The 6,268-nt window shown below is 36.0% G+C and overlaps 1 long non-coding RNA gene across 2 annotated transcripts in view; it reads right to left on the bottom strand.

The window, feature by feature from the left end:
- Positions 1-140: 140 nt before the first annotated feature.
- Positions 141-6,268, bottom strand: part of LOC306650518 — a 95,988-nt gene continuing 89,860 nt past the window's right edge. For both annotated transcript variants that reach the window (XR_013760944.1, XR_013760945.1), the window contains exon 4: positions 141-246. This is a non-coding gene — a long non-coding RNA (uncharacterized lncRNA). The remainder of the gene's footprint in view (positions 247-6,268) is intronic.

The following is a 6,268-nucleotide window of genomic DNA, read 5'->3' on the forward strand; positions in this document are numbered from 1 at the left end:
TGGAAAGTTGACTATTGGAAATGAACAGCAAAAATAAAATGTAAAATTAACGTATGAAATGTTTTTATGTAATCATGTTTATTTGCACTTGAAAAAATTATCAAGGAATACATGCAATTATAGTCTAAGTAATGAAAACCATACCTTTGGACTTCGTCTCTTTTGATTCAAATTCTAGCCTTGATTCTTGAGAGCAATGTTAACTTGGGCAAGTTACTTTGAATTTCTGTACATTGTTTTCCTTATCTGTAAAATTAGGGGGGAGGTGCTTATATTATACAATGTTAAATAAGTTTATATGCATGTATATTTAGATCAAATCCCAGTACAGACTCCAAGTTCAGCAGATGGTTCTTAAAGTTACACTAAGTATTACAGTAGTACCTCTTGGAGGGTGAGAATTGGAAAATATTTGTTGCTATCTACTGTCTAATGTTATTATCAACTAATACCTTTCAATTATTCCATTTTTTTCTAAAGAATATACATAATCCAGAACCAAACTCTTAAGGGTTTGAGTTTAAGAGACTAAAACTGAAACTATTCTGGAAATTTTCAAAAAATGATCTGACACCCATATATTAAATACAAAGATCAATTCAAAATGGATCACACCTAAAAAGTGCAAAATATAAATCACTCAGAAGGAAACCAAAATGTATATTTGCATGACCTTGAATTAGGCACAGTAGATATAAGACCTAAAACCCAACCAACCAAAAATATAAATTGGATTTTATCATACTTATATAGTTATTTACTCACAGTTACAGTTACATTTGCTTCAAGGGATACCATTAAGAAAGTAAAAAGACAAAAAGCAAAATGGGAGAAAATATTTGCCAATCGTAAAGCTGATAATTGTATATATAATATAGAGAATATGCAAAGTCAAAACTAATAACCAACCCCCTAATTTTCTTTAATTGACCAAATGATTTAAATAGACCATTCTCAAAAAACAAAAAAAAGTATAGGGGGCTGGGTTTGTGGCTCAGTGGTAGAGTGCTTGCCTAGTATGTGTGAGGCCCTGTATTCAATTCTCAGCACCACATAAAAATAAAATAAAGGTATTGTGTCCACCTACAACTAAAAAAATAAGTATATAAATAGCCCATCAGCATATGAGAAAATACTCACCACCATTTGTCATTAGGGAAATACAAGTGAAAAGCACAATAAGAATTCACTTAGGGCTATAATTAAAAAGATAATACAGGGACCTGGGGTGTAGCCTTGTTGGTAGAGCACATATTTAGCATGTGCAAGATCCTGGGTTCAATCTCCAACTAAAAACAAAAAAGACAATAAGATTGGTATGTAGCTCAGTGGTAGGTCATTTGCCTAGCATGCATAAGGCCAAGACAATAACAAGTGTTGTGGAGTAGATGGAGAAATTAAAATTCTCAAAGATGCTGTGAGGAATGTAAAACAGTGCACTTTGGAAAACAGCTTGGAAATGCCTAGAAATATTAACATTAAGTTACCATGATACCTACTCCTAAGTATAGTACCAAATGAAAATTTAAAAATCTATACAAAAACACATATGAATTTTCATAGAAGCTTTTGAATAATAATCAAAAAATGAAAACAACTCGAATGTCTATCTATCAACTGATAAAAGGATAAACAAAATATGGCATGGTATATGCATGCATATAATGGGATATTGCTCAGTCACTAGAATAAATGAAGTAGTAACTTATGCTACAATATGAACTCTGAAAATATTTTGCTAAGTGAAAAAAAAAAATCCAAAAGCCTACATATTATATGATTCCATTTCTATTAAGTGTTCAGAACATGTAAATCCATATTGATAGCACATTAATGATTGTGGGTAGATCAGGGAACGTGAATGTGTAGTGATTGCTAATGGTTGTAAGGATTCTTTGTGGGCTGAAATTAGAGAGTAGGGACAATTGGAAAATATTGTGCATATAGTAAAAAAACATTGAATTATGTAATTTAAAAGTGTGCATTTTGGGACTGGGAATGTAGCTCAGTGTAAAGCTCTTGCCTAGAAGGTGCAAGGCCCCGGGTTCCCTAGCCAGCAGTACAAAAGTGGGGGAAAAACACATTTTTAGGCTAGGTGAATTATAGATCAGCTTTTAAAAATCCTAATTGAGAAAGATATTTATAAGCAAGTACCCAGTAATTGCTAAAACAGTCAAGATCATCAAAATTAAAGTCTAAGAAGTTGCTACAACCAAAGAGTTGAGACACATGAATGTTAAACGCAATGTAACATCCTGCATGGGAACCTGGAACAGAAAAAGAACATCTAAAGAAACTGAAGACATCTGAATAAAGTACAAATAAAGTTCAGTTAATAATAAGGTTTCAATATTGTTGCATTAATTGTAATAAATGTATAAAAAATTATAAAATGTTAATAGTGGGGGAAATTTGTGTGAGGTATATGGGCACTCTACTATCTTGAAAAAATTCTGTAAATGGATAACTGTTCTGAAATAAAAAGTTAATAAAAGGAAAACAAACAAAACAAGCTGAGTGTGGTGGTACACTCCTGTTGTTTGAGCAACTCAGGAGGCTCAGGCAGAAAGATTGCAAATTCAAGGTGCCAGACTCAGGAATTTACTGAGACCCTACCTCAGAATAAAAAATTTTTAAAAATTGAAAAAAAACTGGATGTAGCTCTATAGTAAAGAGACCCTGGGTTCTTTTAATAATTATTATTATTGTTATTATTATTGTTATTACATATTAAAATTTGAGGAAGGGTTCAATTCCAGCATCATGGAAAAACAAAACAGAACAAACAAACAAAAACATTGCGGACGTGGGTTGGTAGGAAGAAGAAGGACAAAATTGTGCAGACAACTATGTTGGAAATAATACTTAAGAGAGATTAAAATATTCTTTAATGACAAAATGAAAAAACTCAGAAACAAATTCATGACAATAAAGCTATAAAGCCTAAATGGTAGTGGTTTCAGTGGTGTGTGTCTATGAACCCAGCTACCCAAGAAGCTAAAAGAGAAAGATTGTTAGTTTGAGACCAACCTTGATAATTTAGTGAGATCCAATTTAAAAATTTAAAAATAAATAAATAAATAGGGCAGGGTTTGAACTGCATTCTACGTGGTCTGCCATTACTTTTTCATTTATTTACTGTATAAGCACATAACTTGTCTACTATGCACCAAGTACTTACCCTTATAGGCATTTAACATTAATCCAAAAAACAACCACATTAATTAGTTTTTATCTACATTCCCTCACCTTTTTTTTTTTTTCTTTTGGTGATGTTGATAATTTTGAGAGTCTCTCATACATGGTAGGCTAGAACTCTACCATTGAGCTACAACCCCATGCCCATTTTTCAAATTTCTTCTCTCCTTCCCTACTTCCCCTTCTTTTTCTCTCTCCTTCTTTTTTCCCCCTAGTACTAAAGAGTGAACCCAGGGGTACTCTACTTCTGAGCTAATCTGCAGAACATTTTTAATTTTGTAACAGGATCTTGCTAAGTTCCCTAGGCCGACATAAATGTGTGATTCTCCTGCTCCCCAAATAGCTGGGATTATAGGCATGCACCACCATGCCAGGCCCTTTTTGAAAATTATCAAACAGGCTCAGACAGGTAAAGTATCATCCTCAAAGTCACACAACTCCCAAGTGTGTGAATGTAGATATAAGCTGATCTCTGATTCCTGCATAATGGCTTTTTCTTTTCATTCTATTTTTTTCTGTTTTTGCAGTCCTAGGGATTAAATGCAGGACTTTGCAGTACTAGGTAAGGCTTCTACTCCTAAGGTATATTCCAAGCCCTTAATAAACTATTATTTATTTTGAGACAGGGTCTTTATAGGGAACAGACAGACATGAGTGGTGGGAACATGAGATTAAGAAAATAATTCATAAAATGGCCCACTGCACAGACCCCACAAGCTTTCCTTTCAAGAAGCAATTTACTTACATCTGTGCCTGGTTTAAATCAACAGGATACATAACATTCCTCAGCAAACAACTTTTCATCTGCAGGAGAAATGCAGGACTAAGATAATGTCAGTAAGAAGAACACAAGTCACCCTGAAGGGAGGGACTTTTGTGACCCTTACACAGATCATATCCTGGAATTCAGGAAGACAAGGATAATTCCCCTTAATCATAGAATGAATTCATAAGAACAGACTCCAATTAGAACTGGTCAGCATGGACCAAAATGACCTAAAGTGGTCATAGCACCAGGAACTTGAAAGCTTGATGCCAAGTCAAAGCTTGATGTCAGTCAAAAGTCAAGAGGCATACCTGGGTGGGACTCTCTGGAAACTTCCCTGGGATCCCCAATAAAACTGGAAGGCACAAAAGGCATGCCCTCTCCTTGTCTTCCTGAATTCCAGGATATGATCTGTGTAAGAGGACACACTCTTTCCCTTGAGAGTGTACCCTTTTCCCCTTTTCTATTCTTTCTACTGAACTTGTGTCTGGTACTGAATGACATGTCTGAAATCTTTTTGACTTTATTGTCAGAACTGGGGTTTGAAGGGAGGCCTTCACACTACCTCTGTTTCCCAGAAGTTCTCAAACCTGTAACACTCTCACTACATTGTCCAGGCTGGCCTCAAACTTGTCATACTTCTGCCTCAGCCTCCCAAATGGCTCAAATTACAGGTGTGTACCACCATGCCCAGCTTAGTGCAATGTCTCTTAACCACCACTCTACTGAAGGATTCTAGGCACTATCACCCCAAAATACAGTTTCATAGGAACATAGGGAAAGCAGATGCTGGAAGATGTACTCTGATATCTCATCTGTTTAAAGTATAGAACCACCAAGCAAGAAAACTTTCTTCTATCCCTAGCTTGAGTTTTATTAGTGAAATTCATACCACAAAAAAGACTGAAATTTGTCAACATTCATAGACAGATTTGCCACACATCATCGTCTTCTATGTCAGTCCCATTTGATATTACAAAGGGAAACACATAAAAATCCATTGCCTCTCCTGTGGATCCAATAGACTTGAACCCAGTAAGTAAGTTTCTCCAAGATCACTGAGTCCCTTAATATCATTTACTATTCCCCTAAATATTATCTACAACTCTCATTCTCCTCCTCTCCTGTATACAGAGTATATATAAGCTTTTAAAATCATTTCGAACTAATGAGGAAATACATTTTGTGATTTATTCCATTAACAAAATAAATTTATTTATCTTTTACCTATTTAATCTGCCAATTATCAACTCATTCCAGTGAATCTTCTGAGAACACAGGGACTTTCCTTTTGTGCCTGCATTATACTTTCTTTCTTCATTATCAATTTTGTTCCACAATGGGTTTGTACAAATTCAAATATAAAAATCTAAATCCTAAACATAAAGATGAGTGAAAAACTACATAGGACACACATATTGAGCATTGGAGCCCAAGCACCACCCCAAAAGGCCTCTTTGCTCAAAGCTCAGGGTAATGGGCAGCCTGATAGGTTCTTTTTTTTCCCTACATGAATAATCTGTTGCACAGGAAAGTAGTCAAGAACCTGCCTAACAAGTAAAGAAATCTTTGCTACAGACCCTTTCCCCCAAACAGAGTAGCAGCTGGGGGAAGACACTATTAATAACAGCCTTCTTGGAAAGTTCCAGGATAAGTTCCATAAAAGGCTGAGCAGAGGAATAAAGTACCTACTCTTGAGAATGCTCCAACTGAAATAAAAGCAATAATAACTGAAAGAATGGACATTTTTTTAAGCTGTCTGTTTTATCTCAACTCCCTAAGGTTTCCCTCCCAGTAATGGGAACAAAGCCCTTAAAGCTGTTCCAGGAAACAGCCCCAAACAGAGAGTAAAAGAGTAAATTGAGCCTGATAGCCAGATAGTGCTCAAACAGTAGGATTACCAGAAACTATTGACCAGAATCTACACCTGTTGTAAAACACTGTGAAACATGTTGTCAGCAAACCCAGACCCCCTTTGAAATTTTCTGGCAGCTTTGTTCCTCCTTTTCCCCCTTTCATGTGTGACCCTCCCGATGTGTGGTCTCTGCCTTTATAAACCTACAAGATTTTCTGCTAGGGACTCAACTCCTCGAGTTGGGTCCCAGCGCGCTGGAATAAACACCTCTTGCGGTTTGCATCAAGTGACGCCTCCTGCGGTTGATTGGGGTTGCCATCCATCCATGGGACAGAGTTGGGGTTTCCTTTTTTGGGGGCCTTACAAAAACAACAAAGTGCTCTTAATTCACAGCCCCTGCACACATTCTCACTATATCTACATTTGGGGAAAGCAATTATGCCAAATCC

This window comes from Sciurus vulgaris (assembly GCF_902686455.1).
Source record: "Sciurus vulgaris genome assembly, chromosome: 2".
Lineage (NCBI taxonomy): Eukaryota > Metazoa > Chordata > Mammalia > Rodentia > Sciuridae > Sciurus > Sciurus vulgaris.